Source organism: Labrus mixtus, chromosome 2, assembly GCF_963584025.1.
Source record: "Labrus mixtus chromosome 2, fLabMix1.1, whole genome shotgun sequence".
Lineage (NCBI taxonomy): Eukaryota > Metazoa > Chordata > Actinopteri > Labriformes > Labridae > Labrus > Labrus mixtus.
Window position 1 is genome coordinate 32,774,124 of NC_083613.1, and position 16,208 is coordinate 32,790,331.

The following is a 16,208-nucleotide window of genomic DNA, read 5'->3' on the forward strand; positions in this document are numbered from 1 at the left end:
GAGTAAGATGGAGCTCAGTGTAAGTTGAAGCTGGAGGACTCTTTATATTCTCTCACACAATCATTCATTGTTCTTCATTTAACCTTCACAACAGGGTCCTAAGTCTCTGACTAGACTCTTCTCCTCTGTCGCCCCCCGGTGGTGGAATGAACTTCCAAACTCCATGTGATCTGCAGAGTCCCTCTGCACCTTTAAGAAAAAGCTAAAGACCCAGCTCTTTCATGAATACCTACTAACTTAATGATGATGGTCTCCATATTATTGATGATGATGATGGTAATGACGATGGTTTTTGTTTGATAACGACGACTTATAAGATGGTTTCTATACTGATTAGAGCTCTCAAGAACTGCCCTCAATGTTGTGCTTTGCCTCTGGTCACTTCCTGTCAGCACCTGTGTGTCCAATCAGACTCAAAGCTGATCGTTTGCTCTTACTGACATGGTTCCCTTTTTTCTAGATCCTTGCTTGTGTTGTTCTTACTCTCTGATGTACGTCGCTTTGGATAAAAGCTAACTGAATTGTAGAATTTAACTCGGGGTGGTTTCACACTAGGGGCCCGGACCCAAAACCCGAGAACCCTTCACCCTAAAGTCCTGTTCATTTAAGTTGGTCTCAAGCACGCTGTGTACTCGAGGAAGGTCCGCGGGAGATGTGAACGCAACCGATCTAAAACAAGGAAGTAGACCACTATATGACGTCTTTATAAAACCCGTCTCTAAACTAAATATGTGATATCACCTTCTTGTGTGATAAACGACCTTGATCATTGATGAATGACATGACTTGAGATAAACCTGTGATTGGCCGTCTGTGTGAGAGGTCATCTGACGGGCCTGGTTCAGGAAACAAACCAACCGAGGTTTGAGGTCAATCTGAGGTCAAACTGCTGAGGGACCCTGATGGTGTTCTGCTGATGTTGTTTTTATTTGCATGGAAAAATGATTTCAGGCATGAAGATAAAAAATTGTGTGAGAACATTTAGCTTTAACTTAGACGTGGTTTCTGAAAATCCTCACCCTGGGAGGAGTTTTCCAGAAGGTTTGGTTCCAGTGGCCTAAAGTGCAGTTTGTTGAGTTTTCAGAAATATCCGCCTACATGTGGACTCGGCGTTAATCAGACTAACTCTGCAGGTAAAGTAGGGCACAGCTACACAAACCATCCAGATTCAGAGAGAGCGCTCCTCTGTTGGCACAGTCTGGATTCAGACGGGGGGGGGGGGGGGGGGGGTGTGTGTGTGTGTGTGTGTAAAAAACAATATTGGGAGCGCCGTTACTCCCTAAGAGACAAAAGCCAACCACCTGAGACGCTTCGTTTTCTCTCACATTATCCTCCACATTCTCTACGCCTCGCTCCGGGGCCCTTTGCTGTCCCTGGAGGTTTTGTTACACCGAGACGAGGAAATAATCACAAGTCTGCAGAGCTGCTGCCGCACAACACACAGCCAGCACATTCCCTTTATATGCACCCAGCTGATCTTTTCAGAGTTGTGGCTATAATCCCAAAGTGTATCAAAGTTTTCTGACTGACTGACTGACTGACTGACTGACTGCGCAGTCTTTGACACGCTCGGCGCCGGCTCCTTGTGTTTCATTTGCCTGAGGACTTTCGCTCCCCCTGGACAGACTGAATCCCACGCTTGTCTTTTGACGCTGCACTGAGTTTGTGTTCCACTTTGAATTTCTAACTCTTACCTCACTTACCTTAACTTTTCCTGCAGCAGTCTTATTTCTTTATTTTCAAATCCTGAACAAGTTCCTTTATTCAAGCATGCACTGAATAATAGTTCCTTTTACTCTCACCTACTGCATCACCAACTTTCTCAAACTTTACTGTGACAAAACAGAAGTTATCATCATCACCGGTCCTTAATCCCTCATCAACAGATACAGCCTGGTTAAAAAAAAACAAAAAAACACACTGTACGGGGGCTGAATGTTTTGATGACTCATCAGTTTTGATTTGATGAAGGATAAGAGTTATTCACAATAAGGCGTGTAGCTGACCTGATTGACAGGTGGGCGTGGTGTAACGGTTTGTCAGGAGGTTTAAAACCCGCCTCAGCTCCAGCTCTCAGCCTGTCGTTAGGTTGACTGAAAGTTAAACTGAGACAGCATTTCCAGCATGGAGACCGCCATCGATGGGACTCTAGAGCCCCCTGCAGGAACAGACGGGTGACATCACTCAGGCTTCATCCATTAATTTTCACAGGCTATGGGCGCGACTTAACCTCTCTCAGCCATCGGTGCCCCTGAAAGCATTTTCTGTATGGGCGTCAAACGATTACCTTTTTAAGCGGCGATTCATCAATTACTTAAAAAAGTTACTTTTGGCTTCTACTAGTATTTTTTTATTTCCATTATTTACATATTAAAGCCGTTTTTTTTTATGCTTTTATTTTGAAGTTTGTACTGTCTTAAGCTAAGGTACTTTACTTCCTTTACGGATGTTAAATAAAACTACTATTGACTTCTTCAGAAAAAGTTTGTTCATGTGTTGACTGTCAAATTACAAATTGATAAAATAAAATCAGAACTGTTGCCCTCTCTTTGGTCCCTGATGATTCCTGTTTGATCAAAATACAGAATTTTGGCTACAAAAATATGGCTCCAGTTGTAGCTCACAGCTAACTTTCTCTCTTCATGGACTTCCTGGATCTGATCAACAATCAGCGCTGCATCCATCACTAACATCAGCTACAGAATCCCCCCCCCCCCCCCCCCTGTGTCTCCTCTGCAGCTGCGGGGACGGTGATATTGTTGGCCAGCAGCTAAAGTGATGGTTTGATAGCTGTAACAGCTGTAGACACAGTGCAGTCACTGAGATCCAGACAACCAGCTGGCGCTCCAGTGAAGCTTCCCGCGGCACAGAGTCAGGGTGCGGCTCGCCGCTACGTTACATCCCTCCCAGCATGAGTGAACTTCGCTGCCCTAACAAGATGTCAAACGTTCAAACGGAGGCCGTAAAAGAATTTGGCTCACGCGTTGTAGTGCTTAAATAAAATGTGAAAATCACTGAGGGTTTCAAGGTCGATGTCACTTAATGAGATCTACTGGACTCAAAGAAAGTTTGTCTTTGTCAGGACGCCAATGCTGAAATAGTTTCAAACTTAGATGATCACTTTTTTATTTCTTAAACCGTAAAAGAAAAGGTTAAACGAGGGTAATACTTCGTTCAGTGTCGTTCAATGTCAGAGAAACCTGGAGCCCCCGAGGTTTGTGTGTCCCTCCCATAGACTGTATAAAAATATGGACGTAGTCTCATTGAAGCCCAAAGATGGCATTTATCATATTGGAAATGTAATCTGAACTAGCTTTAAATTAATCAAGAAGCAGACAAAGAGGAGGAGCGGAGGCGGACCTTTAGCTTCCCGGCAAACAACTACAACGTATTCATCTGTCAGTCCACTCAGCCACGCCCCTTAGTATGCAAATCTATATTCAAAGCGTACAAGTTATTAAAAAATCACTGCCTGATGATAGTATTCACCATTCAAAAAGAGCTTTTGATACCTTTTTTCTTTTTGCATCAGGCTGTAAACATGTTTATTTCTGCTGTATAAATGAACATTTTAGAATGGGACCTAATGGAGATTTCTTGGCCTTTTGCAGCCAGCCTCAAGTGGACAACTGAGGAACTGCAGTTTATTACATCCCTGCATCGGCTTCATTTGTGTCGGTTTCATCTCTTAACACGCTTCTTCTTCTTGTCACCACTGTTTGACTTTACCCCCGCTGTCTTCTTCTTCCTTACCTCGCTGTCTTCTTCTTCCTTTTTATCCCTTCTTCTTCTACTGATTAACTAACATCCAGGTTTCCCTTATTCATGTCGTTTGCACCACAGTGAGAAGTAATGATGTAGTGACACGGTGGGTTAAATTAGCAGGGAAATCTGAGCACCATAGATTTTTAATTAACAATAATTCTAGTGTTGATTTGTGATTATATCACTTAATTTAGGACAAGTGTATAGTGCAGTACTGACAGTTTTTTTTGTGACCTTTGCTAAAAAAAAAAAAATCACTTTTGTGTATAATTAATCTGTGACTTCTGTCACAGATTAAGGCAAATGGTTTTTCAGCATGGTCCTCTGTATGGGACAGATGTTTTATAAGGGATGTTTTAACCAGATATGTCAGTTGTTGGACGTTCATTAAAGGAATGTTTTTATCTTAAGCATCAAACTGAGAGTTAAATCTGAAACATCATCCCTGTAAAGCGGACAAGAGGGGGTTCATGAAGAGCTTTAAAATGCAGACTACGCCGCTGTCGTTTTGTATACACCTCTCCTCTCTCCTCTCCGACAATTTGTACATAAAAGTAGTCACTCTGGAGCGAGGGTTTTCTTTCTTCCTGTTCCATTAAGCACAGATTGTTTCCTCCTGAGAGTCCTCAGGTGGTTGGGATGGCGCTCTTGTGATTCCCTCAATTGTCAGATTGTCCTTCATTCAGAAAGAAGCTCTTCAGCAAAGCCTGCTTCTTTTTTTTCCCTCTCTTTTCCATTTCCATCTGTTGTCTGTGGATTTGTGACCATGGTGGCCGAGGCTGGAATAACAATGTCACAGAGGGACACGATGATGTTTAACTAGAATGACATAAGGACACTTTTGAGAAAACAGTGCAGTAAGTAAGTATTTGTTTTAAAGGAGATCCATACTGAAAAACTAAACCTCTGCAAAGATGTTTTTAAACACAAACTACACAGTTGTTGGCTATACTCTGGACGTGGTTTCCTGCTGCATCATTAATAATGAAAGTGAGTTTTCAACTCCTTTCAATACAAAATAGTATTACCATAGTAAATAGTAAAGTTGTTTTCTTTGTGTTAGAATTTCACTTTTATCAGCTCGTGTCAAATTCAATGAAACACCCACTAAGTGCTCAGGCTCAGTGTGTTGCTCTTAAAGAGACAGGCGCACAGGTGGGGCGTTTCTATCTCGAGAATGCAGAAAGCAACCTCCTAGAACCCGGTCAAGGTCAAGGTTGTCTTTATTATACCTGCGAGAGGAAAAATTGTTTTGCAGTCCGCAGTAAAATACATGTTTTGCATTTGATGATTTATTTTAATGTAGTTTCTGATTGAACAGAAGGCAGACAGAACTGCTCGCTCTAATGTGCGCTCTTTTGAATGCACACAGAAGCACTCAGTGAACATGTTTACAGCGTGGTATATCGGCAATTTAATTTTGTGAATTTTGTTTATAACTCACCCGTTTTGATTTGATGAAGGATACAAGTTTGGCATAATGAGGGACGTGACCAAATTTACTTCTGGCGGCTGTGTTTAAGGGGTTTGTTAAGGCCCGCCTCAGCTTCACCTCTCTGCCTGTCGTTAGGTTAACCGAATGTTTGATAGAGTCAGCATTTCCAATATGGCCACCGCCAAGAAAAGGCTTCCAAAACAGCTTTCAGAAACCAATGGGTGACGTCACTCAGACATCGTCCATGTTTATATACAGCTTATGGCTGCGTCGCATTTAGTGAGTCTGCACCGTCATGCAGGGACGCGGACTGATGTGGCGCTAAGTCTTGTGTTGCTAATCCACTATTGCATGATGTCAGAGCCTGCAGGAGGGAACGCCACTGTCTGAGTGTGTGTGTGTGTGTGTGTGTGTGTGTGTGTGTGTGTGGGGACACGTGGGAATCAGGGGCGTCTTCGTAATCGGGATATTTCATCAACTAATTTAGTAAAAGTCAAGATATTTGTACTTGTCTATTCCAGCATCTCAGCCGTGTGACCATGCTTAAATGAAGTCGTCTGTACACACACAGAGAGCATGTGGCGCCCTGCAGTCCCATGTGACCACGAGCTGTGGACTCCACAGTGATTACAGCAGCCTCCTTTGAAGAGACCTTTCAGTTCGGGCGGAGAAAGAGCCGCTCAGTTCGCTTTTCACAGACGTACCCAAGGCTGAACGTCCACTCGCAGCCAATCACAAAGACTGTCAGACTTATAGAGATGAAGCCCGATCACATATACACTGCTGACTGATTAAAGGACACGTTGGATACACACTTGAATGTACAGCTTTAGGAGATCTGAGAAGGGTTATTACTTCTTTCTCTTTGACACACACACACACACACACACACACACACACACACAGACTGTATGTCACACTCATCTCAAGCTGTGAAAAAGCTTTTTAACTGCAGTGAAGCCAGAGGAAAGGAAGGACAAAAGCCAGTGAAGTGTGAAAAATCACTTGAGCCCAGACTTGTCCTCAATCAGTCCTTGACGCCCCTCGCCTTTATCTGCTCCGTCTTGTCCATTTAAGATCTGCTGGAGCTTGGACTTTGAAGTGTACTGAGGATGCTACGACTAAATCTACGATATACCTTCCGCTCCCAGAAGTAGGAAAATGACTGTAAACTAAGAGAGCCACTGCAGCCACGTCGCTGCACTACATTTTCACATCAGTGTTTTTGTGAGAAATGTGTCTTTATTATTCTTTTCTTTCTTCTGACAGGGCGAGCTAAAGCTTCACTGGTTTGTGTTTCACTGGAGACGGCTAAGAAGTTCAGTAATCAACACCCAGATAGTTTAAACAAAGTGCATCATATCGCATTGTGTGGTACAGTGTGGTGTGGTGTGGTGTGGTGTCGTAGTATGGAATGATGCGGTTATGTATGATATAGTGTAGTATGGAATGGTGATGCAGTATGGTATGGTATGGTTTGATATGGTATGGTATGGTTTGATATTGTATGGTATGGTTTGATATTGTATGGTTGTATGGTTTGATATTGTATGGTATGGTTTTGTAGTATGGTATGGTATGGTTTGATATTGTATGGTATGGTTTGATATTGTATGGTTTGATATGGTATGGTTTGATATGGTATGGTTTGATATGGTATGGTATGGTTTGATATGGTATGGTTTGATATGGTATGGTATGGTTTGATATGGTATGGTATGTTTGATATGGTATGGTATGTTTGATATGGTATGGTTTGATATGGTATGGTTTGATATGGTATGGTATGTTTGATATGGTATGGTTTGATATGGTATGGTTTGATATGGTATGGTTTGATATGGTATGGTTTGATATGGTATGGTATGGTTTTATATGGTATGGTTTGATATGGTATGGTATGGTTTGATATGGTATGGTTTTATATGGTATGGTTTGATATGGTATGGTATGTTTGATATGGTATGGTTTTATATGGTATGGTATGTTTGATATGGTATGGTTTTATATGGTATGTTTGATATGGTATGGTTTGATATGGTATGGTATGGTTTGATATGGTATGGTTTGATATGGTATGGTATGGTTTGATATGGTATGGTATGTTTGATATGGTATGGTATGTTTGATATGGTATGGTCTGATATGGTATGGTTTGATATGGTATGGTATGTTTGATATGGTATGGTTTGATATGGTATGGTTTGATATGGTATGGTTTGATATGGTATGGTATGGTTTGATATGGTATGGTATGTTTGATATGGTATGGTATGTTTTATATGGTATGGTTTTATATGGTATGGTTTTATATGGTATGGTATGTTTGATATGGTATGGTTTTATATGGTATGGTATGTTTGATATGGTATGGTTTGATATGGTATGTTTGATATGGTATGGTTTGATATGGTATGGTATGTTTGATATGGTATGGTTTGATATGGTATGGTATGGTTTGATATGGTATGGTATGTTTGATATGGTATGGTTTGATATGGTATGGTATGTTTGATATGGTATGGTATGTTTGATATGGTATGGTATGGTTTGATATGGTATGGTTTGATATGGTATGGTATGGTTTGATATGGTATGGTATGTTTGATATGGTATGGTATGTTTGATATGGTATGGTTTGATATGGTATGGTTTGATATGGTATGGTATGTTTGATATGGTATGGTTTGATATGGTATGGTTTGATATGGTATGGTATGGTTTGATATGGTATGGTATGTTTTATATGGTATGGTATGTTTGATATGGTATGGTATGTTTGATATGGTATGGTTTGATATGGTATGGTTTGATATGGTATGGTATGTTTGATATGGTATGGTTTGATATGGTATGGTTTGATATGGTATGGTATGGTTTGATATTGTATGGTATGTTTGATATGGTATGGTATGTTTGATATGGTATGGTATGTTTGATATGGTATGGTATGGTTTGATATGGTATGGTTTGATATGGTATGGTATGGTTTGATATGGTATGGTATGTTTGATATGGTATGGTATGTTTGATATGGTATGGTTTGATATGGTATGGTTTGATATGGTATGGTATGTTTGATATGGTATGGTTTGATATGGTATGGTTTGATATGGTATGGTTTGATATGGTATGGTATGGTTTGATATGGTATGGTATGTTTGATATAGTATGGTATGTTTGATATGGTATGGTTTTATATGGTATGGTTTTATATGGTATGGCATGTTTGATATGGTATGGTTTTATATGGTATGGTATGTTTGATATGGTATGGTTTGATATGGTATGGTATGTTTGATATAGTATGGTATGTTTGATATGGTATGGTATGTTTGATATAGTATGGTATGTTTGATATGGTATGGTTTGATATGGTATGGTATGTTTGATATGGTATGGTATGTTTGATATAGTATGGTATGTTTGATATGGTATGGTTTTATATGGTATGGTTTTATATGGTATGGCATGTTTGATATGGTATGGTTTTATATGGTATGGTATGTTTGATATGGTATGGTTTGATATGGTATGTTTGATATGGTATGGTTTGATATGGTATGGTATGGTTTGATATGGTATGGTATGTTTGATATGGTATGGTATGTTTTATATGGTATGGTATGTTTGATATGGTATGGTATGTTTGATATTGTATGGTATGTTTGATATGGTATGGTATGTTTGATATGGTATGGTTTGATATGGTATGGTATGTTTGATATGGTATGGTATGTTTGATATGGTATGGTATGTTTGATATGGTATGGTATGTTTGATATGGTATGGTATGTTTGATATGGTATGGTATGTTTGATATGATATGGTTTGATATGGTATGGTATGTTTGATATGGTATGGTATGTTTGATATGGTATGGTATGTTTGATATGGTATGGTATGTTTGATATTGTATGGTATGTTTGATATGGTATGGTATGGTGTCATATTATGGAATGGTGTTGTATGGTGTAGAGTGGTGTGATATGTTGTTGTGCTGTAGTATGGTATGGTGTGGTGTGGTGTGGTGTGGTGTGTTGAGTGGTGTGGAGTGGTATGGTATAATGTAATGTGATATAGTATGGTATAGTCGGGTATGTTATCTTGTGACGTGGTATGGTATAATATTATTTGGTATCACATCATATTGTTTCATATCCTATCACACGGTATACTGATGCATGTGTCGGCTCATGTTTCTCTGCTCGTGTGTGGAACTATTTCTCACATGCTTTCAGGTGTGTTTGCTCAACATAGCCGTGCTCGTGCACTCTTACAGTAGATTCAGGTGTTTGTGAATGCAGAAGGTGTTTGAATCGTAAGATGAGAGGGTTTTTTTTATTTAAGCGTGGAACCCCCGCAGTTTATTTAAACATAGTTTACAGAACAAACGCTGACTCAGCGCTGGGAGGGCGCTTTTCACAGCGTCTTAAAAGAAAGCTTTGATGTTGAATCGAGGTGGCCCTGTGTCAACACAAAGGAAATCGTGAGAGGAAAAGCCTTTTATTTCTCCTTTGCTCTGTAAACACTACTTATTTCAGGGTCATGCCTGTGCACTGCAGCATCCAGGATTCAGCACACTGTGGAATCTCACACCATGAGGTACTTTACATCGCCACTGAAATCACTGCTACTTTAGTTAAATATAGAGTAAAAAAAGTTGGCATAAGTTTAGCCATGCAGCTAGTCATAGCTCCTCAGCTCTACTCGTATGAACGAGCATAATGGAAGGATTTTGGCTCTTGCCATGTGCAGGCACTTTAGTGGTACCCCGTGCAGATTAAAAGCACGAGTTGTTTGAGGAAGAAATGGCTTTTTTTTAGCAAGTTCTGATTATTTATCATGCATGAGGATATACATTCAGAAAGTTCAATGATGCAGTCGTGCCATAGGCGTTATGCTTTCTTCATATTGACAGAGACGAGGAAGAGCCTCCCAAACCTTGAGCCCTGAGGTCGGACATGTTTGCTTCACCCGTTCATTTCTGATGAGAACATTGAACATAACCAGGGACTGCTGGGATAAATAAGCTAGCAGAGCTTAGCCTAAAAAAGGCTTCCCATCCTGGCCCCGGCCGTGTTCCCTTTTTAACTAACGTCTCTCCTTTCTGTTTTCTAATGCTACAATTCTACAATTCACTTATCAGACTCTTTTATCCAAAGTGACGTACATCAGAGAGTAAGTACAACACAAGCAAGGATCTAGAAAAAAGGGAACAATGTCAGTAAGAGCAAACGATCAGCTTTGAGTCTGATTGGACACACAGGTGCTGACAGGAAGTGACCAGAGGCAAAGCACAACATTGAGGGCAGTTCTTGAGAGCTCTAATCAGTATAGAAACCATCTTATAAGTTGTCGTTATCAAACAAAAACCATCGTCATTACCATCATCATCATCAATAATATGGAGACCATCATCATTAAGTTAGTAGGTATTCATGAAAGAGCTGGGTCTTTAGCTTTTTCTTAAAGGTGCAGAGGGACTCTCTCTTTCCACCACCGGGGGGCGACAGAGGAGAAGAGTCTAGTCAGAGACTTAGGACCCTGTTGTGAAGGTTGGATCAGACGCCTTTCATTGGCAGAGCGTAGTGGGCGGGAGGGAGTGTAGACCTGGATGAGAGAGTTAAAGTAAGGAGGAGCCGTTTTTGTCGCTGTTTTGTAATTATAATTGTGTTAGCCTGTTAATGACTATAATGTGTTAGCATCAAGCTAACAAAATGTAGGTGTGCATCCCGGTCCATCTGTGAGAATAATGCACCTACTGTCGGTAAACTTCACATTTGTTTGTTCCAAGAAAACTAAAGAGACAACTTCCATCTACCTAAAGTACTCCTTACTCTTTAAAAAATTGTACTTCTCTTAATCTCTTCTTGATCTCTATTTTGTTGTGTTTTTTCTCTGGTTCTATCCCTCTCTTGTAGAACGGTACCACAGAGTCTCTTTTGGCCTATTTTATAATTGTGTTATCATCCCTCCACACCATAAATCACTTCAGGCTGCAGACAGGTACACAGCTGGGCTCCTTAGAGGGATACTCACTTCTCTCTCTCTCTCTCTCTCTCTCTCTCTCTCTCTCTCTCTTTTAGCTTCTCTCTTCTCTTCTTCCTTTCTCTCCTCACCAGATTAATCTCTCCGTGCAGCTCTGCTGAACAGCGTCCCAGTTTGGGTGACGCACATGCGGATGCTATAAATGCCTTCGATCCCACGCCACAAACCGTGGAACATCTTACCAACAATGATAGAGGTCTTAGGTCATTATGAAAGAGGGTTGATGGATAGTCGGTTAGTCGTAGACGCTGGCTTTAGAGACAGAGGACAGAGTATGTGCAGAGTGCCGGTTCTGTGATTTAACAAGACTGTTGCTCAGCGCTGTGTTACAAACTGTTCAGTGTGGCGTCCGCTCGTAGGGACCCAATGCTAAAACACAAATGTTTTATCAAGACAAGTGAAGACAAAAGCATTTTCCACACATCTATTTGTTGCTGTTGACCATTTTTGTGAATGTGTGTCTGGGATCTCAAAAGAGCAGATGGGATAACATGCAGCAGGGATTTCTCCTTTGTATTCCTCATGTTCCTGTTGTCCACACTTCCTTGCTGCTGAGGTAGAGGTCGGAGCAGGTGGTGGTTGTGGGGACGACACAGTCCGATGGTGGTGGCGTCAGGGACGTCGTGTGGTGGTAGTAGTGCCCGATCAACTGCCTGAAAGTTGGGGGAAACTCCGTCTACTCGAGAGCCTGGCTTCAACTGCCGGGACAAGGCAGTCTGAGCTTTTAACCAAGAGGCAACCTCGGCCAAGTGCAAAATCCTGCAGAACACACATAGGAAGTCACATACACTTAATAGTTAAGCTTGATTGACAGGTGGGCGCGATGTAACGGTTTGTCAGGAGGTTTAAAACCCGCCTTAGCTCCAGCTCTCAGCCTCTCGTTAGGTTGACTGAAAGTTAGACTGAGACAGGATTTCCAACATGGCGGCTGCTGCTGATGAGACTCCAGAGCCCCCTGCAGGAACAGACGAGTGACGTCACTCAGGATTGTCCATTCATATTTACAGTTTATGCTTCTATGACACAGAAGGGGGGGGGAGGTCCATAGCAGCAGGCCGTCCCCGCCAACAATCCCAAGGAACCTACAAGACACGACAGCTCAGGATGTATCTTTCCCGGGAAAATATGCGGTTTTCCTTTTCCATCCAGGGACATTAGTTTAGACCTGCAAGTAGACAAACCGTCTAAAAAAGAATCTGAACGTCAACATAAATCTACGGCATCTCAAATAGTCAGGATGGGATGTCGATTGTGTAGCTCTTCAAAATGCTTCAGGCTGAGGAGAGGCATGTCATTTTAAAAATGTAGCCTGCTACTTAAAGATGAAGGCTCTCACTTTGTTTCCTCAGGATGTCTCTGCGTCCTCAAGGAGCTATTCCTGTCCCTCTTAATTGTAATCAGCATGCCGGTAACAGCACCTGCAGCTGCCTGAATTCTCTCCTTGATTATTTCCCAAGTTGTTTCTTCAAATCCATTGTTTGTCTGCTTTTTGTTGTTATCTCCCGCGCCGCTCTTAACGATGTGTAAAGTCTAAGAGAGAAGACACGGAGCAGCATTTGACGTGTGCACATTTTCACACAAACTCCCGACACTCTGAAACACAGACACAAATATTTTTATCAGCACAACACGCGCACACATTAATTATGTGAGCTCATAAACACCTTATTGAGAGACAAACAATACCCCCCTCTGCCTGAGTCTCAGGGATTGTATTAATAAGCCGAGGTGTTTGTGTTTCTGTGGGGATCTGCAAAGTCATTCTGCACGGCATACTGATGAAGCTACAACACCGTCTGAGATCTGTTGTCACTCGGATGGTGTTACGACCTCAGCCGCCGTCCTTTAACGGGAATTTGCCTTTAATTAGAACAGCAACACATTAGCACAGCAGGCAAGGTCGGAGGGGAGGGAAAGGTGAAGTGTGTGAGTGTGTAGTAAATAAAGTTCCTCTGACAGATAGAAACAATGAAACTAAAAGAAACAGAATAATCTCAATCCAATGGCGGAAGTTGGCTACAGCTAGCAGGCAGCTGCTACGTATTTCCTCTGCTGTTTCCTGGGAAACATTTCATAAATCTGCTTTATCTTCATGTATTCAACTTTAACCGGTGCTACAACAGTTTTGGCACAAAGCTAAAGCATCTTCAGGGTCTGATTGTTCAAAAGGATTAATCCAGATATGAATGATCTGAATTTGGTAATCCCCGCTTTATGTTTTTTACTAAGCGTCACGTAATCCAGTTCACTTCATTCCTGGTTTTACACAGAAAACCTGGATTGGATAAACCTGATCCAGTTCCAGACTTTTAAAAATGAACAAATCTGGACTACGTTGCTCTAAAGAGAAGTAGAAGAGAACCGCCAAAAAGCAACACAAACTGAAAGATTCTCAAAGTTACTTTGAGTTAAATCTTTAATGTCTCATATTGACACGATTTCTTTGGCAGAAGCTCAGTCTGTCGGGACTTGGGTCGGGAATCGGTGTGGACCAAGTCTGGAATTGGCCTGGGAGCTGGATTTGTGCCAGTTCACTTCCGGAGCACTCCTCTGCAACATATTACGTATAACTTACTTATTTCACAAGTTAATGTCTTATTTTGGGGAATCTGAAATGACTTCAATGCTTCATATGTTGTGTTCTGTTTTTAACTCTGTAAAGCTCGTTGCATTGCTCCGCCTTTGGATGGTGCTCTGTACATAAACTGACCTCCCCTACCCTTTTTGTAACGGGTTACACATGTGCAGTCACTGACCCCTACGACACTCTGCCAACCAGCTCTTTGTTCCTTTTCCTTCCTTCAGACTTGACTGGAGCTTCATTTACTCCGGTAATCTTTTAAATCCTTTGTTTACCCACTGTTATCTTGACGCTTACTTCCTCATGCTGCGGAGCTTTTGTACTTCCCAGAGGTCACTTGTCAATTAAACGGCGATGTTTTCTCCTTCTTTTCAGTCGTGGTGGCTGCTGATGCTCACACAAACACTGACACCGTCTCTGTTGTATCCGTCTCAAGTAAACCCGAATGAAAACACAGAATATTTTATACCGTCAAGACAAAAGTTTTCTGTGTGCTGTTGTAGCTACTGGTGGAGTTGCATACAAACATTTAAATTGAAGTGAAATTACACAACTATCTTTATTCTTACATGTGAAACTCTGGCCTTCAGGACTGTGTTACACCTCGTCAGAGAGGTTTCCATTCAGGTCTGCAGTAAGCCATATTTGTTGCTTTGTTACTGGACAGGTTTTGTGACGGTAGCTCTTAAGAGGAACAAACTGGTCCACTTGAAACGGGGTTCTTGGTCAGATGAGAACACGTTCCAGACTAAAAATGGGAAGTGAGCTCAAAAAGCAGTGCATTGTGGATTGAATTTAGCAATCCGTAAACGATGTCAAACATGTTTGCTGAGCGTGGCCAACAGCCCCAACTAGTGGCAGGTGGTTACATTACACCACAATAGACAGGCGTTGGTGAGCTTCACAAAGCGCAATGTGAAATAAAACCAAAGCAAATGAAACAATCAGCCACGCTACAACTTCACCCCTGAATCGCACTGAGTTCATCGGACATCATATATGAAAGAGGCCTTAGACTTAAAGGATTTCATTGCTGTGGCATTTGAATAATGGATAATTCAGAAGCAGAACTGGCGCTCTGGAGTAATGAAGCCAGTTTGAATTATACAAGCTTTAAATGTAAGAGCAGCTCAGAAACAGTTGAAGTATAAGATCAAGGAGAAATAAAGACTGATGAGAGAACCTCTCATCTCAACAGCCTCGACCTTACTTCAATAAATTCTGAAGTATAGTTTTCTATCGAGGAATTCCGAAGGTCCAAACAGTGATGCACTTTTGCAGGAAACCTTGGACTTGCCTTTAAGTATGTGCTATACAATCTGTAGTATTCTTTAAATATTTATTTTTGTACCTTTAATGGAGAGATAGGACAGTGGATAGAGTTGGAAATCAGGGAGTGAGAGAGTGGGGAATGACATGCGGTAAAGGAGCCACATGGGGGGTCATGAGACAGAGAGAGGGGGGTCGTGAGATTCCTTCCAAAAACATTTACAAATAAAAAATTGCACATCTTATCCATTATTGTGAAAATATGTACAAAAAAGTAGTTCAAGAGATCACGGGCAGTGCACAACATTAAATGTTTTAACCACTTCCAGGGACAATGGGGGTCACCAGTTGCTAGCCCCGTTATTTTGGGGGTCGTGGGCTGAAAAGTTTGGGAAACCCTGGACTAGACTAAAGCCAAGAAAACAGAGGAAATTGTATTTTGTTTACCATCTGAGGCTCATAAAGCTCCCAGTGTTTTTCATAATGAAAAAAATCACAGAGAGTGTTTTTGAGTGTCTTGGTGTAAATCATACAGCGCAACAATATGAGAAGCATATTAAATTCATTCTACATTTCTGTCTCTTTGAGGATTCATTCATTGTGCGAGTGCATGTTGCTCCCAAACACGGAGATGAAAGCAGAAGGAGTTCTTTGTAAATGAAGAACCTTGACAGCCCTCACTTAAGCCATTATGTGTGAGTGTGTGGACGGATGGGAAAGCTGGTGTGACACTCTTTGAATGAAAGTTTAGTGCAAGAGAAAAAAAAAAGGAGGAAACAGACCCAAGAATTAAAGGTGACGTATATGCAGACACGAGGGGTTGATGTTCCCCCTGAGTGTGCGACACAACCAGACAATCACACAGCATTAGGCCTCTGCACTTTATCAATCCCCATGCACAAACACACGTCACACCTAAAATAATCCCTTTGTGTTCAAATACAACCCATAGCAACATGAAGCAGCTAATTTAGAGCTAACACATAAAAGACAACCACAGGGAGTCAAGTGTAGCCTTTATGTTTTCTGTTGAGATCTGTGTTTACTATTACTTTTGTTCTTTCATTTTTTCTGAATGCTGAAAAATGATTTGGTTACTGTCCTGGT

General features: G+C 41.3%; 1 protein-coding gene across 1 annotated transcript in view; it reads right to left on the reverse strand.

Moving 5' to 3' along the window:
- Positions 1 to 16,208, reverse strand: part of LOC132992953 (uncharacterized) — a 277,165-nt gene that overhangs the window by 214,981 nt on the left and 45,976 nt on the right. The window lies entirely within an intron of this gene.